Source organism: Amblyomma mixtum, chromosome 10 (genome assembly GCF_055824585.1).
Source record: "Amblyomma mixtum isolate Tamu chromosome 10, ASM5582458v1, whole genome shotgun sequence".
Taxonomy (NCBI): domain Eukaryota; kingdom Metazoa; phylum Arthropoda; class Arachnida; order Ixodida; family Ixodidae; genus Amblyomma; species Amblyomma mixtum.
In genome coordinates this window covers 144,233,269-144,259,767 of record NC_143021.1, presented here as the reverse complement: position 1 = coordinate 144,259,767, position 26,499 = coordinate 144,233,269, and the positions used below count along the sequence as shown (strand labels likewise).

The 26,499-nt window shown below is 44.7% G+C and overlaps 1 protein-coding gene across 3 annotated transcripts in view; it reads right to left on the bottom strand.

The window, feature by feature from the left end:
* Nucleotides 1-26,499, bottom strand: part of LOC149327183 (uncharacterized) — a 128,592-nt gene that overhangs the window by 101,036 nt on the left and 1,057 nt on the right. The window contains exon 2 of one of the 3 annotated variants that reach the window (XR_016285903.1): nucleotides 25,529-25,641. The exons of the other annotated variants lie outside the window; for them this stretch is intronic. The gene's annotated coding sequence lies outside the window, so the exon portion shown is untranslated. Of the gene's footprint in view, nucleotides 1-25,528; nucleotides 25,642-26,499 lie in introns of those variants that run through there. 3 annotated transcript variants of the gene reach the window in all.

Here is a 26,499-nt window from a genome sequence, read left to right as displayed (position 1 = left end):
GCACCTTGGCTGCAACATCACCCTATGACGCTTTTTTCTTTTGCTTTGAAAAAGCATGCGATTCCTTTATTTATGTAAGGCTGGTTTTCTCGTGCTTTAACTTGCATCCAATAGCTCTAAACTGGATCCAAGCTTAAACAGTCAGTCGTCGGCAGATTTCCCTCGCCAATTCTTATGCATCCTGCCTTTTCCTGCTATCTCGGACGTCCCCATGGCACTCTCTTGGACCTCAGCTTTTTATTACTTCCATTATTACCATCCCATCAGTGTTTTGTCACATGTTTTTACTGACAGCTCTATGGGACCTGTCACGTTGCAATCAATACCAGCATTTCAGTTCTCCAAAGAACATTTTACATGCTTTGGATTGGCCTGTTTGCTAATGTTATTAAGAATGCACTAATATTTTTTTTATTGTCAGCATCACATTTTTCCAACTTATATGGCCTTCCGTTAAACGTATATATTCACGGCATTCTGGTTCAAATACTCACCTAATAATCCTCATACACTCACCAACAACCTATGATATTTACACCACGACGTGTCCTTAGTATCACCGTCTTCTAAGTTTCTTGTGTTCAAATCCCCTGTGTGGCATTAGCTTGGGTATTCTAATGGCACATGCCACAAATCTAACTTAATTAGAATCCTGGAATGAGTTCAGACCTGAGGCGCTTGTTTTATTCTCTCAGACTATTTTTGAAGCTCCAGTGTAATAGCACAAAAAGGTGAATCTTCAAATTTCTGCATGTCGTGGAGAAACTGCAGATTTTTTTAACTGTTTATCGTCACATGACCAATTAATCTGTTCTGACTCATGGTTCCTTCTGTACTAGTCGCACAAGCAGTGTTGTGCCTCAATTAGCTCATGCCACTGCATTTCAAGACTCATTTTTGTTTTTCCCACAAAAGGCTGAAATGGCCTTCCAACTCACAGGGCTTACTAACCTCTTGTCTTTTGAGCTAGTCACTGCAGAAATCCATGCAGTAAATGGTGATATTCATCCACTGGATTAGGTAAATCCCCCAAGGTGAAGATTTGTGATAAGGGAGTAATTACTCATTAGCATCAACTGAAGTGAATCCATAAGGCTACAAAGAAAATCTACAAAGCTTTCCTTTGTAGCGTATGGCTATACTTGGATGATAATGGGTAATTGCTTCTTAATAGTAAATTACAAAAGTCATCAAGTTCCTACTTGGTCTATCATGTTAGCTCACCACTCAAATATTGTCATTTAGTACTGTTTAGGTATAATAAATGTTAAAATAAGTTGTTCTAATGAAGTGCTTAGCCACTTGCTCAACTCAGCAAACCAATACAATATTATCTTATTCGTAAGAGCTCTCCTCACAATCTATTTCAAGTAATATCGGGGCAGATTCACATATACAGTTGCATTTAGGCTAACTTGCACACTGCACAAGCTAGGTCTAGCCAGCTAAACTCGTGCACTGAAAAGCTAAGCATGCATTACTGTGCCTGTCTGTGTCAGACTTTCCTTGGCGCTTCTCTCTTATCGTCTCTTGAGCTAAGCAAGACATCGACTTCATAACATGGCTCAGTGAGAATGCTGCAAATGCGACTTATGCGTGTGACTTTTATATATTCAGGATAGTGTTAACAGGACTGCTGGTTCATCTTAAACACAAAAGCCGTCAACATTAAGTTAGAGTATAGAGATGCCAGAAATGAAAAAAGCCATCACTGCTTTTCTGTTTTCCTTCGGCATAACTTCAGATTGGTCTTTTCCAAATTTCTGTTGCCTGTCAATGGCTCAGTTAATTTCTTTCTATGAAAGCAGACAGGAAGTGATATAGGTATGTTTTACTGAACATGTTAATAGTCAGCAACAAATAGCACTCTAAAATTCAGCGTATGCTGAGTGACATTAACAAGTTACCTGTTAGCAATGCTCACTTTTGCTTGCTACCTTGGGAACTGGTCATCGTTACATTCAGCCATTCTACATTTTTCTGATCAGTGAAAATAACTTCAGACATTGCTTTAAGGCTGTATTAGAGAACATATGCATATATACCTGTCACATACTTAAACGGCTTATTTGTAATTTCATTTTATTGCACGACATCATAGCTGCTTACTCGAAATTCAATTTGACAAATTCTGCTTGAGATGTTAACGTTTGCTCGAGATAACCAGATAATATGGCCATCGTACCCTGTTTCCCTGACTATACAAGTATTATCAGCCTAAGCCGGGAGCCGTGGCCACGTAAACCCCCAAATTTGTTCTTGCATTTGCTCTACCTGTAATCCGATTTACTAGCTCCGACATCTCATTATATTTATATTAATGAGAATGGCATGTACAGGCTTTTATGCAATATAAAGGCACCCACTTTGTTTTGTATTCACAGCAACATTTGAGAATGCTTTGGAGTTGCACAGAGTATATGCCAGCTTGTTTTGCACATGGCAACAATGACATGGCCTTCAGCAGAACTTCCCATGCTTGTTTTCAACACTGCATTCTGGCTTGTGCAACTGCAATATGAGCTCAGGAAGGAATGCTAAACCACAACTTGATGGCCCGCTGTCACTGTGCAGAACAAAGCCATGCACTTTTAGCCCAGTGATGCACCTCTAAGCCCCTTTGTAGCCACATAGTTCTATTTCTATTTTGGCTTTAAAAATGGCCTGAAAAACATAAATATAAATCGCTATTGTTGCATTTTTACTGTTCTGTGCAATGCAGAACTGCTTTAATTACAACTGATTTTACCTGTTCCAATTAACTGGAAACATAATTTCTCATGTCCATTAGCATTTGTGTTTGACAGCACTGTCGTGCTAAATTGTGAATGTTAAATGCATGCACAATTCACATACGCACACGTTCACACCTTATATATTGAATAGGTAAGCATGCCTTTTGCCATAACAATATAGGGAGCCAAGGAAAAGGCCGTTTACATATTACAGTGACTGTGCAAAATTCTTGGGAACGGCTGGAAGTCCAATTATTGTTTCTTTCTCAGTCAGCAATGCAAAAACACTGCAGTGTGCTATTTTGAATAACTAACTAAAAAATTTTAAGTATGTAATCTTAACTATTTAGAAAAATGCGATTATACCGATTGTCATTACGGACGTTTGTTAGCAGCCCATGCTGCAGCCTGGCCCGATCGAGAATTCGCAGTAAGAATCGCGTCGTCGTTCTGGAGTCGTCGGGGCAGCGTAGCTTTCAGAGCAGGCAGCATTCTGTTATTTTGGGGCAGAAATCACGGGCCGTTGTGATAACGTATCGTCGAACGGGGACGCGATGTGACGCGTTTTTCAGTCTCTTGGGTGGAAATGATCCAAACACGTATCGTTTCCGACGGCATCGCTTGAGATGAGCAGACTCGCCTTCGATCTTGCAAAGTTTTGTCGCGAATTCTTTCGCGGCCGTCAGGGTCGCCTGAACCTAGATTCGTGCCGTCCCAGCCCGAACCACAGCCTACCACGAGTCTACCTTCAACGAAAATCCCGCAGCAAAAGAAACGTTGACGCAACGGATATTGTCTTGAATACGCCGCATTTAATATGGGTAATTTCTACCGCAAGATATCTGCGTCTTTCGAAATGTGCCTGTACAGCTGCAGGCGATTAGGCGGGCGGCACTGCCGGGAGCGCCAATCGGAACGTTCGAACCATCCGTCTCGTCCGCCAACCGCAAAGTGATCGTACAACGTACACCATTCCGCCCCACGCCCGAGCAGAGGCTGAAAGCGAGCGGTCTGCTCGCTGGCGGATCCGCCCAAAAAACGATCGTACAACGGCCTTAAGGCCGATTCCCACTTGCGAGTCGCAAAGGGGACGCGACCAAGCAGCAGCATGACAACATCGTTGGATGTATGTATTGTTGCGACGCAAGGTAGCAGATCCCACCGCTGCCACCAGTTGTTGTGACTCGAGGTAGCATGGCCAGTTGTTGTTGCACCAAGGGGGCTCGTACAGGATGAGGAACTGGTCTTAACTTCAGATGGTTAGAGATTACAAAAACAAGCAGATTTAATGACAAGAAACTGAGACACTTATTTACAAAAAGAAGAGCAAGGAATCAAAAGTTAAGAGTTCATAGCGTCGAGCGTCTGGATGAGCCTGTTAACCAAGGCTCAGAGCCACTGGATGGACCTATTACCGAAGGTCCAGAGCCACACTGGAGGAACCTATTACCCAAGGTTCAGAGCGTTCGTGCCCACTTTGGTCGCAGGTTATATAGCCCAAGACTCCGCCCCTGCACCAGGCGACATTCCATCGCGACACAAAAGATCGGCACCAGTACCATTGTCGAAGACCTGTTGAGCCTCCTCACTAGGCGGTAACTCATCGTGGCACAAAAGATCGCCACCACACACCACTGCCAACTAAGACACCTGCTTAGAGCCCGCACGTGGGAACTGGCGAGTCCGCATTCCTAAGTCCGCAGTACGCATTCCGCATTCCTATAGCATTGTGTCGTGTTGACGTCATAGCCGCAGCTGCGCAGGCTTCCTCTGATTCGTTCCGGGTTTTTTTTTTCAAGACGAGGGACACCCTTTCTTCTCCTGTCGTCGGTTGCTTCTCGAAGGGGAGGTCGTTTTCGCCGAGCCGAGTGTGGGAAGAGCCTCGTCGGCCACTTCCCAGAAAGTCACCCTTTTTCGTGAGGTCATCGTGGGGTCAAGTTGAAGTAAAACGACCCGTCAAAATTGCCGCTACGTTGAATCTCCCTCTGTTTCATCTCGGGTCTCAAGATGGGTCGTAACAGTATGCATGTTCCTTGCATCCGTCCGTCCGTCCATCCATCCGTGGATGCGTGCGTCCATCCGTGGATGCGTGCGTCCATCCGTGGATGGGTGGATGCGTGCATGCGTGACGGACAGACGGATGGACGGACGGACGGACGGACGGACGGACGGATGGATGGATGGATAGGAGCGCCCCCTTGCAAACGGGGTGGTGGCAATTGCCACCATGCTCAGCTTTTCTTTATTATTTTTTGTTTACTGTGTTGGCAATTCTCATTAAGAATCGCCATGATCTTTACCTACGGTTTCCTACACTTCTAACCTTATGCGACATCTCTGCTTTTCAGCCACCAATCCTCCAATCGCTTTTTGCTAACTTCTACTGCTGATCTATCTACATGACCATTGTTATCTTTAAACCCATGGAGGAAGGAAAGAACCCTAGGGCCTCAGGAAGAGTCACTGCGCCTGCATCGACATCCGAATGGATACCATCACATTTGATTATGAGGTGTTCAACTGTTTCCACAATCTACCACACACTGCACATGTGTCATCTTCGTTAAATTTCTTTTTGTAGCTGCGCGTTCAAAGACACCCTGATCTAGCTTCAAAAAGTAGGGCACTGCCTTTTGAGTTATCATAGAAAAATTCTTTCCTGATCTGCCTTTTCCAGTATCGATATAGTTCTACACTATGTTTCTTTTCCATTGAATTCATCCAATTTTTAACTTCCGCGTTTTTAACCTGCCGTTTAATGCTCTTTCTTTCTCCGTCCTCATGACCTGCATACTTACTGGTTAGTTTTCTAGTTCTTTTCCGCCACTGTGAGTCAACGCTCTTTCTGCATAAACATTTAAATACCTTAGCTGCCCACCTGTTATCGTCCAATTTCCTCAGGCGTTCTTCATATAGTATTTTACTCTTAGCTTCCCGTGCTTCGAACGATGCCCAGCCCATATCCCCTTGTACTGCCTCGTTTGTGGTTTTGCCGTGGGCACCTAGTGCTAATCTTCCAACAGCTCTCTGATTTACATCTAATCTCGACTGAACTTCTGCCCTCAAGCACAGAACCGCATTGCCGAAAGTAAGTCCCGGCACCATTATTCCTTTCCTAATACCTCTTAGTACTTCATATTGGTTGTACCCCCATAATGCCCTATGTTGCATTTATCCCGGCGTCTCTTCGTCCTTTTGCCCTAAGAGCCTGTTCGTGCTTTTCCGTGTATATCTGCCCTTCGTTTAGCCATATCCCGAGGTATTTGTATTCGGCCACTTTGGGTATTTCGTGGCCTTGTATTGTAAGCATCTGGTCAGTTGTATCGTTAAAAATCATCACACCTTATTTAGTTGCGCTAAAACTGAATCCTAGAGCGTCTGCTTCGTCACCACAGCAATAAACCAAAGTTTGTAAATCTTCCTGGCTATCTGCTAAGAGTACAATATCGTCCGCATACATTAAACCAGGGAGTCGCTGCTCAACTACATTTCCGCCTAATCTGTACAACAGATTATAACCTAGATTACTTTCTTCTAGCCTTCTTTCCATATTTATCACGTAAAGCATGAACAGCAGCGGTGATAGAGGACACCTTGCCTTAATCCTTTGTGCATCCCCACAGTTATGGTACTTTTTTTCCCTTCCCATGTAATTTCAACTTCATTATCTCGGTAGATTTCCTGTAGAAAATCAATTACCAGATGACCGATACCTAAATCTTTCAATATGCTCCACAGGAGTTCCCTGTTCACGTTATCGTATGCACCGCTTATGTCCAGAAAGGCTAAAAACAGAGGTCTGTTTTCCGCCTTAGCTATTTCTATGCATTGGGTAAGCACGAACAGGCTATCATCTAAACGCCTACCCCTTCTGAACCCATTTTGAAGTTCTCCGAGTATCCGATTACCTTCTCCCCATGCCTGCATTTTTTATTTCACCGCCTGCATTGCCAGCCTGTACATAACAGAGGTTATCGTAATCGGACGGTAGGATTTGATGTTCATCTTATCTCCTTTCCCTTTATAAATCAAATTCATTTTACTCTGTCTCCAGCTGTGCGGAATTTGCTGATTTGTTATGACTGTTTCCAATGCTTTTATCAGCGCTTCCTTGCTTCTTGGGCCAAGTTCATTAATCAGCTTAATTGGAATTTCGTCTATCCCTGCGGATGTGGTTTTAGGAATATTCGCTTCCGCCTTTTCCCAGTTAAGACTAGTAAGTTCTAAGCTGTTCTCTATTGTGCTGTCCTCTGTTGCCGCCTGACTTGGGGACATTATCCCATTGTCATTGCTAAAAGACGCAGCTATAAATGATGTAATGTCGTAGTTCACAGCATCGTCTCCCAATAAACATTTTCCCTCAGCATCTATAATCTGTTCCTGCGTTCTTTTATTTGTTTTTCCCAACCAGCTTATATGGTTCCAGAATTTTCTTGGCCCCCCTTTATTTGCCTCGCGAACTTCAGCCAGCCATTTATCAGAGGACTGCTTCATTATAGCCTGGACTAGGACCTGAACTTGCTGCTTCTTTTGTCGATAAGATTCCCATTTTTCGCCTATTTTCTCTTAAGATAACTGCGCCTTCTGTGCTTCTCTGTGTTCCCTTGAAGCCACCCGTCGTTGTCCGATGGCCTCCTTAATTTCCACATTCCACCAGCTTCGTGGCTTCCTCCTTCCTCTCCAGCGGTTTACTCCTTTCACTTGTTTCATTTTTGTAGCGATGAGCAATTCTAACTGATTGCAGGGTCTGTTCTGAAAGTAGTAGGACTGATTTTTTCCTGGGCGAACGGGCGGGCGAGAGGCAGTCTGCGCATGCATGATCGTTGAAGGTGGATATTGGGATTGCTGGGGAAAATCGCCAGTCGGCTCTCGGCCGTTGAAGAGAGCAGGTCGCTTGTACTGTGAACCCCGGTCGAAACGTCTCGTTACGCAGAATCATAGAGCGTTTACCGGATCAGCGATATGCGATCTAATTTTGTTTAAATCTTAGTAAAACGGGCAAAGAGACTCTCGACATGATTAAGGAGGCCTACAGTGACGCTGCCATGGGTAGACCAGGTGTTTTTTGAGTGGCGCAAGCTGCTCCGAGAAGATAAGGAAAGAGTGGAAGACGACGACCGCTCCGGACGCCCTTCGACCAGCAAGAACAACGAAAATGTCTAGCGAGTGAAACATTTACTGAACAGTGATTGTAGGATGAATATCAGAATGATTGCTGATGACTTGAGCATTCCTCAAACCCAAGTTTTTGAGATCGTGACAGAAAACTTAGCCACGAGGATAGTGTGCGCGAAGTTGGTGCCGGGAGTGTTGTCAGAGGAGCAAAAGGCCAACCAGAAAGCGATCTGCCAGGACATTCTTCATCATGTGAATGAGGACCCCGATTTTTTGCCCAGCACAAGGTGGGAACGCTGCCTCAGCTCCCCTACAGCCCCGACTTGGCCCCGCCAGACTTTTTTCTATTGCTGAGAATAAAATCGACGCTCAAGGGGAAACATCACGGATCGGTAGAGGCGTTTCAACAGAAGCGTTTGCGGGTAGGCAGGCTGGAAACGCTGATTGGTCCATGGGATGCGCTTCTCCGTGACGTTTTTTGACTTCGCCCTCGTTCTCAACCGGACGTGGCGTCAGCGCGCCTTTCTCGACCTCTCCCTAGAGCGCCTGGGGAATCGCTAGGTGCACCCGCCGCGCCACGCGTGCGTGGTGAGCGGGCCTTCGTTTCGTGATCCTCGGCGCGCTCGTTTCGAAGCGTGTGCAGCTATGGCGTTCGTGCGTGGTGCGCTCGTCGGCGACAGCCAGCTGAAATTTCTGTGCAGTTTTTGCTTGCGGTTTGCGGCTTTCGCCGTTTCGCCAGGAGCACGTGGCTAGTGTCGTGCTCGTATTTAAAGTTTTTGCCGCGGCACTACAAGGATCCGCATCAGGCGCGCTTTGAGGACAGCCGTTTGACAGCTACGCTGACGCGCTTGTCGGGCGTGCGCATTCTCAACCCCGAGGTAAGGACTGAACTACATTGTCGCAAGTTTTCTCGTGCATTGAGGGCTCACCAAATTTCGGTGCTTGTAACGAAACTTTTTTTTTGCAGCATCGTTCCCTGGATATGCTTCTCGGAAGCCGATGTCATTGTTCGCCGCGGACGCTGGGCCTACTGCTCGCCGCCACGCCGCTGTAGGTTGACATTGAAGAGCTGCTCCAAACGGCCCTTGTCATAGCCGCTTCATTGCTTCCTGGAAGATTGCGGGCATCCAATCTCGCGGCCGTGTTCCCTCTCTGTTGAAATCGGCGCCAGACATCAGAACCCGCGCTAGGCCTCGTTGCAGGGTTAAACGAGTGGTGTGGCTTTAGAGAAATTATGACTTGCGCCTGGTCTAGCTATATCATTCACCCAGTGCAGTGTGCCTTTGCTTCTTTAGCGACTTCTCACGCCTTGTCGAAATCGGATTTTAAAGCTCACGCCACGCCTCGGTGAATGGGTTAACCGAGTGCAGCGCCTAGCTTTGTTTTTTTGTGTTCTAACCTGTAAGCAGTGCACCTTTCTTCGCTCCTTACTTTTGTTCTTTTCAGTCGTTTCCGGAATCCGTCGAAAAAGCCGGGCTTTTGTTCGCCGTGAATGGAACCACGAGGCGATCGCATCTGCATACACAGCACGACTTTGTTCCCTCGTGTTTTTTTTAACAAGGATTGCTTCGACAGCTCGGGCAAAACGAGGACTGCGCACGCAGTGTCGTCGCTGCTTAGTGAAGAGGCACAAAACGGATGTCGTCCTTACTAAAGGCCCTTCTCGGGGCCACCTCAGTGTTTCCTGGGAGACCACGCGCTTTCCGCCCTGTGCACATGTCCCCCTCATTTCCAATCATTTGTAAGTTGCATATCAATGAATTAATAAATCAGTCAATGCACTTTATTTACCAGAAAAATCTGGCTGGTCACCCTGGGCTAAAAGCTGTGCACACAGCTTGACAAGGCCCAGGGGACCATTAGATGACAGTTTTGAACGTAGGAAAAACAAGTTGGTACTTTAAAAGAACATGGAAAGTACACCAAACAATATGAGAGATAAACATTACAATCGCCCATTACAGTAAAGAAAAAGAAAACACTTTGACAGCAGACATACAGTATCAATTTACACTATAATACATACAAAAATTACGACATTCAGCACTATGGCACGAAATATAAAAACAGCACATAAAGCAAAAAAGAGAATGCAAGTTACAATAGATTAGCAGATAGATTAGCTGTTTACATTTACATGCATAAAATTAGTCCTCGGCTCCTTGGGCCTCCTTCAAATCCTGCAGAAGGCTTGAATTTGCAACTGCTAATATCAAAGAAGATTTAGAAGAACTTCAGTTTGGGGTACATGGTGTATAGTACTTGAGAAAATAAACAATAGCGCCTACAATGACACACACAGAAGAAGAACGATGCAGCACAAGCGCTATCCTGCGCTCTACAGTATGGAACTGTGACTGAAAAATGAACCTTCACGTCAGTGAAATATGAGTCTTTAGGCTGGCTACAAATCGTTATTACAGAAAGAAAGAAATCTTAGTGAATGTTGTGTAAGAGGCTTGCATATTACTCTGTTTGTTTATTTATTTATGTTACCCCTCAAGGCCAGTGGCATTAGACAGGGGGAATGGTAAATATACGAAAACTGGGAGAAAAATACAGTTGATTACATGAATATTAAACAGCGCCTGAATATACAATGTTAGCTAGTGTTACACGGAACTGCTCATAATTTTCAGTGCCGGCAACTTCTGCGGGAAGGTGGTTTCAGTCGCATGAGGTTCGCAGCAGGAATGACTGCGAGCAGCATTTTCTGTTGCATGACATACTTCCGACTTTGTGATCATGATCAATGCGGCGGGATACAGAAATTGTATGGGGGATGAGGTGATCACGAAGAGCGGGATGATGGTGCAGCTTGTGGAACAGGGTGATACGAAACAATTTTCTACGCGATGTCTGTTATGGGAGGCAGATATTAGATTTCATAGTAGTTATACTCGCTGTGGGGTTGTAGTTAACAAGGATTAAACGCACAGAGTTATTTTGCACCAGCTCAAGATCATTAATGAAGTTGTCATGAGCAGGGTGCCATAAACGTGTTGCATGCTCGAGTTTTTATCGTATTAGTGTTTGATAGAGCAATAGTTTCAAATTGGAAGGAACGTTAAAGAAGTTGCGACGTAAGTAGCAAAGCATGCGATTAGCATTTTCAATTATGTTCTCGGTATGAAGAGACCAGTTAAGATAATAAGTAATGTGGACGCCGATGCACTTATATGATGAGGCTGATTTCAACGAAATGTTGTCGATGTAGTAGTGAGGTAAGTTTTTCTAGATACACGCATGACTTTGCATTTGTTCATATATAGCTGCATTCACCATTCTTCGCACTTAAGTCAGTGGCGGTCTCGTCAAGTAGTCCCCTGCTTTGTACGTTCACCTTGTTAGCGGCTGTCTTATTTCACACAATTCCACGTTCTACACGTTGATAGTTATACGAGCACAATTCGTTGTGGTTGTCGAGGAATCGTGTTCCTGCCTTGCCGCTACCGTTGGCTTGCCATGCCGCCGGCGCGGCGGCGACGGCGGTGCCATTCACCTGCGGTTGCGGTGGCCAGCAACCTCGTCGGCGGGGGAGGGGGGGAAGGGATGCACCCATTCATGTCTTTATCCCACCATGGGACACAGCGACGCCAGCGAGGGGACAATCCCTTTCTGGCTTGACAAGGAGCGCCGACCAGCCTCCTTGAAGGAGGGGACTGAGGGCGGAACAAAGCCACTTCCCAGAACTGAGAAATGAAGGCCGCTAACCCCACTGGTGAAATGTCCGGGCAGGTGCTTTGACCTTAGTGGACATGTCGTGGCGGGATATCTCAGACGTCGACTCGTTTCCCCTGGTATCGAAATGAATATTGTTCGCGTAAACGTTAACATTCAAAGATTGAGTAATGGTATAATGTCTATACCTTTCGCCATTTATTTTTCAATAACAAAGCGCAAAAAATTTTTTGTGCAAATAAAATAAAAAATCGTTGTTTCTATTTTTTCTTTTTTTATATACAGCAGTCTGTCCGCTCCCCCTAAAACCACTCTCTGTGACCGCTACTGACTGAAGTAATGTAAGGTTGTTAGTGTTGGTTATTTCTCTAAAAATGACGCAAACATCAGCGAATAGGTGAATATGAGAATCCATAAGAGAGCGGGGATCATTAATGTTAAATCAGGAACAGTAGCTAGGGTCCAAGAACTGAACCTTGTGGAACTCCGGAAGACACCTCTGTAAAACAGGTGTTATAACCGTTAGCAAAAACTAATTGTGAGCGATTAAGTAGACCTTCAATCCATTTCAATAAGTTACAGTCAATATTCAGATGTTTTAGTTGTGAGCCAAAAGGTTGTGACATACATCGTCGAAAGCCTTCGAAAAATCCAGAAATATACAGTCAGTTAGTGATGGTAGGTCTAGAATACAGTGCAATGCATGTGTAAACTATATTAACTGTGTTTCGCAAGAGTAAGGTTTTCGAAAACCATGTTGCGCTGACATAAAAAAGTTGTTCAATGAAAGGAAGTTAACAAGGTTGGTGAATATTATATTTTCGAACATTTTGGGTCAAGTATTGGTAAGGGATATGGGACGATAATTAATAGGGGATGCTTTGCTGCCGGATTTGTAGACTGTAACCACCTTTCTGATCTTCCACTCAGTAGCAGCGTTGACTGGTCAATGCTGGAAAAGTTTGGTTAGTATAATGGGCGAATAAGCTGCAGTGCTTTTTAAGTAACGCAGTCATAACCCGGAGCGGAATGAACACTGAGTCCATCAATAAGCTTATTCACACCAGTAGGAGCAACAGTTATAGGTGGCATGAAAACATAGTTGAAGTGGTGAGTTGTAGGCATATGTATACATCAGATATGAGTGTAAAGTTGTCAGTGATTGCGCGGTTAAGAATCGTGACGCAAACGTCGGAAAGGATGGGGTCGCCTAACGGGTCAGATAACGCAAAACTATCGTCGGTGGAAGGGTTAATGACCCGCCAGAATTTTTGATATTGGTGGTTACATGTGAGTGGAAGTGCTTTTAGCGCTTTTGAGCGCCTGAACATACATGTTGGAAGCCGCTGAATACGAAGTCCGATCACTCACTAGTTGGTGAGAACTTTACGATGCGTTAGAGGCTTTTTTTTGTTAGATAAACGTTTAATGTGATTATTACACCAGGGAGCTATTGAGTGGGTGGTAGCAGTGCGTTCAGGAGTGTATTGTCCTGTGAATTGGGTGACTATAGCTGTGAACATGCTCCAGTTGGTTTGAATGCTGCGGACACCAAAGCTATGGGAAAGCGTCGATAAAAAAAATAGTTCATTATTTGTCGCCTGAAAATTTGCTCCGTTGTAGTCTCGTATTATTATTTTTTTCTTTTTGTTAGTGTTCGGAGTGCCTAGATTAATGTCAGAGTGCATTGGCAAGTGGTCGCTGATGCCTGGCAGGTATGTAATAGGTGAGACTATGTCAGATCGATTTGTCAGGATTAAATCTAGCGTATTCGCCGCGTTGGCTGTTATAGTCCCTTGTGAGCACAAATGCACTAACGAGAATTCTGAGCGCACATCTAAAAATTCGCGACTTCGAGACGAGAACGGGGGCATTAAAGGGGAGTTGTTATTCCATGTTACCTTCGAAAAAATTAGATCGGCAAATAAAACTATACTGAAATAGATCATGGTGCTTTGTTTTTAAGTGTTTCCATAAAAAAGTATGGCAACAGATACGGAAAGGCTTAGGTGATCGTGATCGAGGAGGTTAGACTGAATTATAGTGCAACAGCTTGAAACAGGTCTTCACATCATTCGTTTATACTAGAACATTGCAGGAGCCCGGACAAAGCAAAATTACACAAATTACGTTTGAATAGAGATCATGGCAGGAAAGTGGATGAAATATAGCTAAAAGAAGAATTGTGAACCGAAGCAAAGTATGTAATGAGCCAGAAATATGCCTATCAAAGAAGACACTGCTCTGAGAAAATGGACAGCATGAAATAAATGAGCAGCACAAGTGCAGCTCACAGGCCTTTATCAAATAATTTATTTTTTGTTTATTTACCACGTCCTGGTAGTGTTAGCTCCATAAAGCATTATCAAAATTATCACAATTTTCAGTTTTATTTGCTTAGGAGAACGGTAGAGCAATAAGAACTTGGTTCATAAATGCACTTCAAATATTGCCATGTATGAACTCAAAATATGTGTGTTTATTTATAACGAAATAAAAACAAATTACATTAATTTTTTTAACACGTACCTAAATAGATCCACTGGTTACAGCTGGCGTCAGACTTCTGTTGTGGTAAATATGTCTCGCACCAACTACGGAACACAATCAATTGAGCACCAAATCATGTTGATGTGTAATTCTCATCCGTTTGTAATAGATGCAGCTAAAAATAGTTCCACGCGCAGGGGTTTTAAACGCATCTGTTCGTCTTTCTTTTTGTCTAACGTTGTGTCCTAGACGACAAAATGCTTACTTCTGGCTCCGTTTGATGTAACCCTGCTGGGGGGGAGTTCTATGATGCAATGGACTCATAGATCGTTCATCGTGGGATGTTGTGCGGTCTGTGTGGCATATCGTGCAGTCTGTGTGATATGTCATACGGATTATGCGGTGTGTCGTGCAGATTGTGTGGTGTTCTGTGGTGGATGGTCTGTGGGGTTGTTGCGTCGTGGAGCTTTTTTTCAGCAGGGAATGCTATGTCGGTACGAACAACCCTAATGTATTGTATTTCTGTACCATTTTTGTATATGATTTAGTGTGTATTATTATTTTATTATCTGTATATATTTACAAGAACTGTTTATGATGCGTCTGTTGTGTAAGTGATGGCAAAGACAGCCTTTTTTTGTTGTATAATCCAATACCGCTCCTGCTGCTCCCAGGCGAGGACAAGACCCAGTCAGGAGGTTCAGCACCTCCTTTTGTCTTGCCTCGTGGGCAATATCTGTATGTTGCCCGAAGGATGAAATAAACAAAAAAAAATCATCGTACTCTTCGTCCTGGGCCACAAGAGCTGGGGCTTCATGAGATAATTATTACGGTGCAACAACGAAAATTTCAACATGCCGTCAGCATGCAAAGATATTATACTGGCGCTGAAAAAACCGCATTTTTTAAATTTTCACTGGCAGGAGGGAGTAACTTTCTTGACTGCGCTGCTTTCTTCCTAAGCAAATGAAAGACGTGTATGCCGACCTCTTATACCTGTTCTGCAGCAAAAACAATTCGAAAATATGTAGCGTAAGATATAACACTAACGCACTGTGAAGCTTGATGCCTTATTGGTCCAGTAGAGTGGAGAGCTGGGCGAGTTAATTGGTTCACGATTGTAGAAAGAAAAGCAGCGCAAAAGACGGGGACACAGAACTGGGAACACAGAACACAGCGTCGTCCTGTGTTTCTGTTGTGCGTCTCCGTCCTTTGCCCTTGTTTTTTTTCCCTTAATTGGCCATGCACTTGTGGCAATTTAAGTGCACTTCTTCTGAATTTTGCACAAAAGTAGTGTATTTTTGCATTCACCTTTTTACACGCTGAGTTGTTTTATCTTTTGGTCACTTCAGAAGGGAGGAGTTAGTATAGAAGTAATTTACTTGGAGAATACAAGGAAATATATCTTGCGATGAATTTTCTCATATTTTAATTCTGCCTGATGGTAATGCATTACGCGTCATACGGTGTTACTCACAACCAAACGCCCAGGGCTCTAAGTTGGGCAAAGCATGTATCATATATGTGGAAATGAGAATATGGCTGTGGTGCGCTGGGCGTCTTGCATGCACAGCTGGAAGTGATTTGTGTCTAGACCATCCAGGAGGGAATGTACAAGGACGGGAGGATAGTACAAACGCTAAAAAAAGAAAGCTAGCTGGGGCTGGAAACGCATTTTTGGTTCTAGCAAGTACCAACGTTGGGGAAAAGCAACCAGTTTTGGGCGCCTTGTAAGAAGAAAGGAAGGTTCTGGGAAGCGGAGGCAGGGCTGCGTACGGCGCACGCGAGGTCGCGGGGTCACGGAGTCGCGCGAGATGTCTATCTTGCAGCAGCACATCGGGAAAAGGTTAAATTCTTCCACTCGCCACACGCAGCGTACCGCAGAGCCGGCAGCTTTCTCTCTTGTCCGCCTACCCGGCAGGGGCTACTCTCTCCCGTTCCGGCCGGGGAGACGGACAATAGTCGCGGGCGAGAGCGAAGGGGTGGCCCCCTCCACATGAATGGCATTAGAGGAATGTCACTGGCGCCTCCACTACGGCTCAGCTCGTACTGGTTGCTGCGTTTCGCCGTAATTGCTTGTCAGCGAAGTGAACACAGCACCGTGCCTTCCCGTGAATAGTAGAAGCAGGGATGTCGCGGCCACATCGGCATTCACAGGATAGCGCCGCCCTGTCGCTTATTTGCTCACTTATCCTCTGACAAGTCAAAAAGTCTTCCTGTCGTGGCACGCCATCCATGGCTTACGACACCACGTCTGTCATTCTCCTTCGTACTTCAAGCGTTTCTATTCTTGCTATGAAAGTATTAGCCGTTGCCGCCACCAATTCAAGCAGCGACAAAAATTTCAGCGCCGCAGGATTCGTAATGAAAGAGTGCCGCTCTTGTTTCGATCAAGCCATCATCAATGAACAACTTGCATATTTAGAGTGATAAATCTATACCTTTATGCGTTCTGTTTTGTGTATAATCCCAAACTGTGATCTGGAATGCGAGGTCAAAATTTGAATGCCATTGAAATAAACTCCTTTTCCTGAAATTCTCTTTTTGTGTCGTCGCCGCTTTGCAGGTCGGGCCGAGCACGAGCGTGCTCAGGGTCCTTCAGTGTCGGGCCGGGCTTCCTGTCGGTAGGTTAGGTCCCGGGCCGGGCGCGGGTTCGAAATTGCGGTCCGTGCACAGCTCTATTCATAAACCTAATCACATTTCCTTTTGTGAAAAAAGAGCTATGTGCAGAGTTTAAATGGTGCAAGTATGAAGCTACAATGAAGTCAATTACAGACTTCTGTGCAGCAGCTAGAGGAATTTCAAGAGCATGCTATACGTGATGCTATACCTCAGTCACAATTGATGCAGTCAAGTATTATTTCGTATATTTTTTTTTGCCCAACAGACATGAAATGTCTGAAGATGAATATGTACCAAACACATCGAAACATCAGTTGTGATGCCTGAAAAAAGTTGTACTGCAACATATAAATGCTCAAGTCTCGATAAGCAGGAATACTGAAGGGGAATAAAAACAGTTTTCTTTTGTTCGGGCTCACGCACCTGCTACAAACATATTCTTTATACATAGCAATAAAACTTGAAATAACTGTTTAAGAAAGCCTTTTGGTCAATAGTAAAGCTAAGTATGACTGAAAGGAGTCCGCAAGAAATGCACAGAAGCAGGCATGCAGTGTGACAGCGCAGGGCGACAGGTGCGCTTTTTAATCTCGCGCGCGCTCTGAAGAACATGGGTTTATGGTTTATTGGGGTTTTAACGTCGCAAAACGACTCAGGCTATGAGGGACGCCGTAGTGAAAGGGGTTCGGAAATTTCGACCACCTGGGGTTCTTTAACGTGCACTGACATCGCACAGTACACGGTCCTCTAGAATTTAGCCTCCATCGAAATTCGACCACCCCGACCGGGATCGAACCCGCGTCTTTCGGATCAGCGGCCGAGCGCCATAGCCACTGAGCCACCGCGGCGGGTCGAAAGACATGACGGGGACACGCCGAGCAGGCAACGCTGCAGTGCACGCTGCCTCCTCGCCTCTCGGCTCCTCGCGAGCAGCCCCGTCCGCTGACGAGCGGTGGCGGGGAAAAATCTAGGGAAAACTGCCTGTCCCCAACCGGACATGACGTCACTAAATATCACGTGACCTATGACGTCACGCGTATGACGTCATATTTTTTTGACCAATCAGCGTTTCCAGCCTGCCTACCCGGAAACGCTTGTGTTTCAACAGGCCGTGACGAGGGAGCTTAACAGCATTCCGGTAAAGGCGTTCCTGGAGGCGTACGAAAACTGGAAAACTCATTAGCAGCAGCGTGTAGGTGCGGAAGGGTGCTACTTTGAAAAATTATAATCTTTTGTAGTACTCTCATGAATATATTTTATTAAAAAAATCAGTCCTACCACTTTCAGAACAGACCCTGTATAATCCCGCTTTTCCATGGGGAGTTTCTCGATTACTTCTTCTATTTCGGCTGATATTAGCGCTATTTGTTCATCGCTTAATTTTGCGTTGTGTTTTTGACTTCGCTGCATTTCTCTTTTGACTAGGGCTCCCAAATGTAGACTAATACGTTTATGATCACTTCCTAAGCTGTACTTCCCCTCTTCGTCTATTTCCATTATTGCGAGCTTGCTATAGATGCCCTGAGACATTAGACAGTAGTCAATGGTTTTTTGCCTGTTACGGGATTCCCACGTGATTTGTCAATCACATTTATTTATTTATTTATTGTTTCCTCAAGGGTTCACAGGGGACATTACATGATGGGTGGGCAAACAAAAGAGTTAATATAAACACAGATGGTCTTCAATGGCGGTTTTGAATGGAACAGGATTGATGATGGTCGCCACTTCGGATGGAAGGTCATTCCAGTCATTAGCTGTTCGAAGAAAAAATAACATTTTATATGTTTCGGTGCGGGCCCGTTCAGGGTAGACGGCGTTAGGGTGACTATTACGAGAAAAGCGATGAGCGCGTGTTATCGGGGAAGTTTCATGATCGGAAGTGTGATAAAATTTATGATATAGCGAAAGACGGGCGGTTTTACGCCGAGAGGCCAGTATTGGGAGATTAAGCTGAAATTTTAGTGCTGTAACGCTAGTATAATGAGAGTAGTCTGAGCAAATGAATCTGGCGGCGCGGTTTTGGACTGCTTCGAGCGTGGTGATTAGGTTAGTATAGTGGGGATCATATGCAGCACATGCGTAATCAAGTTTAGGACGTATGAAAGTTATGTAAGTAAGAAGCTTAATGGGAGGGGGAGCTAATGATAGGTTACGGTGCAAATAGCCTATAACTTGATTAGCGGAATTGGTGACGTGGTGGATATGATGCGACCATATTAAATCTTTACTTAAATGGATACCAAGATACTTGTATGAGTCAACGGACCAAATAGGATTGTTGAGAATTGTATAAGTATTGTCACGGTGGTTGCGCCGGCGATGGAAAGAAATAAGTGACGTTTTACTGCTATTTAGGGACATGAGCCAGGTACTACACCATTCTTCGACGCGTGCGAGATCTTCTTGAAGAATGGTGGCGTCGGAGGGATTATGTATTGGGCAGTAGATAACGCAATCATCCGCAAAGAGTCGGACATTAGATCTGATGTTAAAGGGTAAATCATTTATTTAGATAAGGAAGAGAAGAGGGCCTAAAACGGTCCCCTGAGGGACGCCAGACAAGACAGGGGAGAGGGATGACGAGTGTGAGTTAGCATGAACAAATTGATAACGATCAGTAAGGAAGGCTCGAATCCAGTCCAGAACTAGGGGATGGAGGTTTAGGCGTGACAGTTCAAGAATTAGGCGCGCGTGTGGGACTTTATCAAATGATTTTTCGAAATCCAGAAATATTGCATCCGTGGGAATGTTACGATCTAGGCATGTGTGTATATCATGAAGAAAAAGAACAAGTTGCGTGTCACAGGAATGGTCTTTACGAAAGCCGTGTTGGTTAGAATGAAAAAAAATTACGAGATGATAAAAACTTGGCAGTATAAGAATATATGATATGTTCCATAATTTTACAACAAAAACAGGTCAATGAGATTGGCCTATAGTTAAGTGGTGAAGATCTGTTACCTTTCTAATAGACTGGAATGACCTTCCCAATGCGCCAGTCCCGTGGTAATGAGCACGAAGAAAATGACTGCTGAAAAATCAGAGACAATATGATACTGCAGAGGTCTTTGGTGTTTTTGAGGATTTTGGCACTGATGCCGTCAATACCGGCGGATGAAGAATTTTTTAGTTTATCGATGACCATGGCGATGCCGCGCGGTTCAAATGCAATGTTATCCAAAGGCGTGTGAAGAAAACTGGGTGCATCAGGGAGGTTATTAAGTGGTTCGTTTGTGAATATAGAACAAAATGCGTCATTTAGAATATTTGGAACCTCTGATTCGGGAGAGGAAACACCAGAATTATCAGTCAGAGAAATTATGCTAGAAGTGGAGGGGCAAATAGTTTTCCAGAAACGCTTCGGGTTTTCATGCAGCATGTTAGGCAAGGTGGATGAGTAGAAGTTATTCTTATTTTTGATGATCTCGGTATCGTAATTAGCAGCGGCAGTGTAATATTTCTCCCAGGCGGTAGCCGTGCCTGTAGTTTTAGCTGCACGAAATAATCGCTTTCTCTGTTGACAATAACTAGGTTGTGCCGCTCACACAAGTCTAGCATTAACTTCCCGTTACAATCTGTGTATCCATCCAGATCCACGATGTGGCCGTTCATGTCTCCAAGCAAAATAATAACGACACCGTCTCCAATCTGCTTTATATCGTCATTGAGGCACTTAACTAGATCCTTGTTTTCTTGCCTGCATTTGTCCCCGGTTCCTAAATAAACTATCCCTAGCCATGTCCTTTTGCCAGCAATTGTACCTGATACCGAGACATGTTCTTTGCAAGTTGATTTTATTCTTTGCCAATTTGTTCCTTGATGTATCAGCATACCTACTCCTCCTCTCTTCTTCTCCGTTCTTGTTCTGTTGCACCCTTCCCAGATATAGCCATCGATTAAAGGTGGATCTTCTAGATCCCTCAGATGTGTCTCGCATAGAGCGTACACACCTACTGCTTTGTCATTTAACTGCTGTTCTATTTCTAGCCATTTCGCTCTCTTTCTACCCCCTTGCATGTTTATGTAACTGATCCTGGCGTTAAATTTCTTTTTCGTAGTTTTCTTTCTGGGCCTCCTAGTGGCCATTTTGTTGGGCTCAGCCGCCATTGTTACATTTACTACATCGCTTCTACCTACCCCTACGCCCTGAGCCACCGTGGACCCCCTAAAAAGCTACCGCTCGGCCTCCCAGGCGCCCGCCTATCTCTTCTCCTACCCTTCCACTGAAATGGATGCCATCTCGTCCAGTCTCTGCCCGAACCTGCTCTGTGCACTTCCTTGTTTATGTCTACCACCTCAAAGCCTTTCTCGAGGCCTAACTACCTTATCTCTCGATTAAGATTCACAACGTCTTTAGCAACCTCTACATTCCTTCCTTGTACCTCCGGCACTGTACACACCCCGTTCTGCGCTTGCTGTGCTATCGCCCTTGTACCGTCAACTCCCTCAGCTAATCTTTTCCCTACTTGTGCGGCGTTACCATTCAGGACATCATTTAGCCCCCCCGCTGCCACTGCCAAGTTACGCCTCAGAACATCTTTACTTAGCTATGAAGAACAAAGCGTTACACAGCCTCTTTCAGTGTAGCAATGTTAAGCAGATTTTCCGGTTTGTCGACGACTATCTTGTCATCCTAGACTGCGAACATCAGGCCCTCCCATTCGAAGCTTCAAAGGTTCTTTGCAATTTTTCTAGCATACTGAGCCCTTTGATTGCCACCAACGAACTGCCTTCTAATGGTTTCTTACGTTTTTTTAGAATTAAGACTATTTTAACAACAATCATGTGTGCTGGGCCTTTGAGGATCGAGCCAAAAAACCCCTTCTGCCATTTGATTGAGCTCCCTCGAAGTTAGTTAAGCGCAGTATTGTTAACTCTAGCTTCCATAACGCCGTCAAAAATCATGCAATCATAAGCTTGAAGTAGTTTTTTAAACCAGACGCGCCGACTTGTGCAGGCTGGTTGCCCTCTCACGCTCTTGTCATGAGTGGCCGAGGCCATGCTGACAAAAAAAGCACGTCAAAGGGACAGAGGTACGAAGATCGCCGTGATTCCTTACCGACACGGGATTTCACATTCCCTGAGAAAGATCGGAAAGAAAACAAGAATAGATGCCGTATTTTCAGCCCCATATCGTCTGTCAAGCCTGTGCAAGCGTGTAAACCAGATGGGTCGCAGTTACGTTGGCTGCACCACGAATCATCGGGATCAGTTGTTGCCTGCGATCAAGGCGTAATCTACTCAATTCCCCTGTCTTGTGGTCATGCTTATGTAGGACAAACCGGCAGATGCCTTAACAAAAGACTGCCAGAACACAAATACAATGTAAGCACACGAACCTCGGGCCATCTGGGCGTTCATTGCCGTGACTGTAAATTCACTCCTCACTGGAGTGACACGAGCGTGCTGAGCAACTGCAGTGACCAAATCACGCGAGAGATAATTGAAGCCAAAAAAATCGCAAGCCTAAAAGACCGCTGTGTCAGCACCCCATCCATAGCCCTTATGGATAAGGAATTTCGTTTCCTTGCGTCAGCTTCATGATTCTCTGTGTTTCATGATTCCCTGCTGGTTTCCTGCTGCGATTGTCTGTTTCATGTCTTATCCTTCTTGTTGTTTTTGATACCTTGTGTATATTTACCGATGTGTCAGAGCAATCAAATTCCAACTGTTAGTCAGCGCCTGTGTCTCGTCTCCCTTTTCTGCGTCCTTTGTGTAGTTTGCGCTGTTTTCGTGTGACCTAATATTCAGTAATATTCTAAATTGACCAAATGTTTAGGGGAATCCCCTAAACATTTGGCCAACACTCTTCCCACTTCGAGTTATTGATCAATTCGCTCTCGTCCTACCATAAGCTTGCCGTCCTGGTTAGGGCAAGTGGTAGAGCGACTGCTCCGGTGAAGCGGTGGTCCCGGGTTCGAACACCAGACCAGGACGAATTTTTCTTTAACTACGAAGTTTCTGAGAAAGTTGTGAGCTTTCCTTTGTAGCCGCATGGCTGCGCTCGGGTGAACGTCAATGAGTAATTGCTCCCTTATTACAAATATTCTAAATTGATGAACACCACAAAATAAATAAATAATTAAAAATACCCTGTGTACTTTGGTTTCTGTGGCGGTTGGTATATATATATATATATATCAACAACCCTCAGTTGGTTTCACTGGACTAGCACACTTCGCGCATTTTTTATAAGTTTGGTTACATTTAACTGGGACACCCGGCATATATACCGGGTGTTTTTTTTAGAAAGTCCAAAATTTTTAAAGCAAGGTAAATTCCTTTAGGTTTATTTTAACCCTGGGGCTATACTAAGGGCTACTGCGGACGCCAGGTAAGAAGAAAACTACTTTAATTAGTTCGCTGATTAACTGAATACGTTAATTAACTCTTATAATTTTTATTTTAGGGGATCTGTTGCATTAGCAGGATTGGAGATCGTCTTCCAAACAATCCAGCCAAGAAAAAAAATTTCATGAAAAAATTTTTTGCGCGCGTTACGAAGCGAGAAAAAGTCACCCTGCTAGGCAGCTTCACACTGTCACACAGCGTCTGTGAGCGCCTATGACGTAGTTCGCTCCGCCCTGCGCTTTGTGACAGTGCGTTTTTTTTCCAACGCGGCATTCCGTGAGGCCGCGCAGCGATACGAGATAAGCAGCGATAGCGCTGGCCGCCAGTCCGGGACGCGTGACGCCCGTGACGCAAAGCGCAGGGCGGAGTGAACTACGTCAGAGGCGCTCCCGCCGCTGAGTTACGGTGTGAAGATGCCTACCAGGGTGACTTTTTCGCGCCTCGTAACGTGCGGGAATAATTTTTAATTAAAATTGTTTTTGCTCGGTTGGACTGTTTAGAGGACGTTCACCAATTCTGCGAATACAACACACCCCCTAAAAGAAAAATTAGAAAAGTTAATTAACTATTCAGTTAATCAGCGAACTAATTAAAGTTTTCCTCTTGCCTGGCGCGCGCCGTAGCCTCCAGTATAGCCCGAGTGCTAAAATAAATCTAAAGCAATTTCCCTTTTTTTTAAAGATTTTGGACCTTCTAAAAAAAAAACACCCGGTATATGCCGGGTGTCCCAGCTAAATGTAACCAAACTTACAAACTTATAAAAAATTCGAAGTGTCCTAGTCCAGTGAAACCAACTGAGGGTTGTTCATAGCCGCGTGGCCTAGTCTTGAGCATTTTTTTGCTCTTCAAAGTTAATTAATTAGCTAACGTTTTACTTATTGACTTCAGGAAGAAAGTGTCAATGAAAAAGTTTTAGATCGCCTCGAAAAACCGCTAGTAGTGCTGTTTCCGTGAAGTTACGATTTACGTAGCTTCATTTATTGGCCTTAAAAGAAAGTCATCACGTGACCAGCTGCTCGCTCACTTCTCTGCCCCAATGTGCACCCAAAGTCTCATCGAGGAGAGGACTTCAGAAAAAATGGATTTTATTATTTAAGGCGCGTCTTGGGACGTTGAAGTGGCACAGTTGTCATGTGGAAGCTTTTTCTTACTGTGCAGGTTATGGTTAAAGGCCTGTAAAAAAATTACTTTACGTAATTATTACTTTGTTGCAAATGTCTCAGTAAGCTGTTTCTCAAAGCGATCTACAATTTTTCCATTGACACTTTCTTGCTCAAGTCAAAAATTAAAAAGTTAATTAATTAAGGCTAACTAATTAGTCAACCTTGAAGAAGGAAAAAAATACTGCTGACTAGGTCACGCGACACTAAACAACCCTCATTTGGTTTCAGACGGCTAGAACATACCGTGTTGTTTAAAAGCTTGGGTTACATTTAGCTGGGACACCTGGTATATAAGTACTCCCGTCATTCATAGTGGCGCCACGCAACTTTTCTTCACCAAAGGCACGTACAGCCGGCCAAATCCTTGACTGGCGTGCATGAAGGCCGCGTTTTCCGTGCTCGTGCGCTTCACGACGAAGCAAACTTGCTGAAAGCTCAATAGTAAGCACGGGCTTAGTGAGCCCGTGCTTAGATTTGATATTTCAGCGAGTTTGCTCCGTCATAAGCTGCAGAAGCACGGGAAACGCGGCCTTCATGCACGCCAGCGAAGGATTTGGCCGGCTGTACGTTTCCGGCTTTTCTTTTCTTGTGGGTGTCTGCATGTGTACGCGTCTACAGCTGCAGGCCACGTGTGTCTAGTTAAATTCCACTGCGCCCGTCTTGACTGTGCCCCGAAGGGGTTACACATGGCTGAAGTCCTCCGCCCTTTCCACATTTGTTCCGCTGTATTTCGTTCACTCGTTTACGTCCACAACACGCGAGTGCATCTCAAATCTATTCTGTGCTTCGGCCACTCTGTCTCCACACATTTTACTCGCTGCTGCTGCCATTGTGCTGCGACTGAGACCACCGTCCCTGCTTCCCTCCCGTCCTTTCTTTTTTTTCTCTTCTTTTTCGTTCTGCCCGTTTTTTCTCCCCGCGATCTCAAACGTGGGTGGCGGGCGACGACGCCTATTCTCCCCCTTCCAGTTCCGTTTTTCTTTCTTTTTTTATTTTCAGATTTTATTTTATATATATATTCTTTCCTTTTGAGCCGTCCTCTCCCGCACCGTTTGCTTGTCGTTTTGGTTCATGTGTCCGACACCAGAAGCAAGAACCCTGTATCTTCAGTCTTGAAAAAGGACAGGCTCTGTTCGAAACGTCGACTAGCAATAAATGTGTACCTAAATAAAGCGTTTCTGAATTTCGCATTTTACCTCTAGCAACCAAGTACGTTTATTTTTTTGTGCTATATTATGCGCTAGAATGGTGCCCATGCTCCTCGACTTGAGCGCCTCAGTTTACAGTTATGACGCCGCGAACAGTCACTGACCTCCTCATTTCAACAAAGAACTGTCATCATTTTATTACGAGATTACTGCCATATCTTCGCTTTTCCCGACCTACACATGGGCGCCGCCATATTGGTGCACTACATCTGCTCTTCTCCTTCGGAGAGTGCAGATGTAGCCAAGAACTCGTGCTGCACTAGGTTGGCACTCCTGCAAAACGAAGACGGCACGTTGCACTGGCAATGGGAATGCGAAGGTGCTGCACTCCCTGAACTGATGCAGAAAGTGCAGCAAAACAGAAGAAACCTTTCACTGCGAGAAGAATGTTTTAGACCGGCCATTTAACGCTATCAGCATAAAAACCGGTCGACAGTCAGCGCTTGTTTGTGTCATTCTTTCGTATCGTGTCCCGTTCTTGTTGCGCTTTGAGCAAAAACATTTAACGCTTCCAATGACACAGCAGCGGCCATTTTACTGTCTATGGAGCAGTGCGAAAGGCCGCCGGCGTGTATCAAAAAATTCAGGGGGCACTTTGACTGTCTAAAGTGGGTAGAGGCGGAAGCGTTTTCCGCACCACCTTCGCTGTTTCTGTTGCACTGGTGGCGTCACATATAATTGAGTACTAATTACTAAGTGATGACAAATCACTAATTAATGGTTAATTACTGATTAATGCCTGGATACTAATTAAGTTCTAATTAAGCTCAAGCTTCGCCTTTAGGAGTGGAACGCGACAGCGCGTTGTAGTGCTGCCAGGGAGTCCACGGAACGCCACCACCCGTTCGGCGCGATGCCTTGCCCTTTGAACGCAACGCTTTTTGAGGAAAGGAAATGGCGCAGTAATTCTCTGTCATCTCGGTGGACACCTGAACCGCACCGTAGAGGAAGGGAGGAAGTGGGAGTGAAAGAAGATAAAGAGGAGCCGTAATGAAGAAAATGAAAATTGTATTTGAGGAAAGGAAATTACGCAGTAACTGTGTCACAAAATTCAGGGGGCCACTTTTTTGACCTAAAGTGTGGTCACTGATGTGTGGTTAATTAAGCTTCGCCCCTAAGAGTGGAACGCGA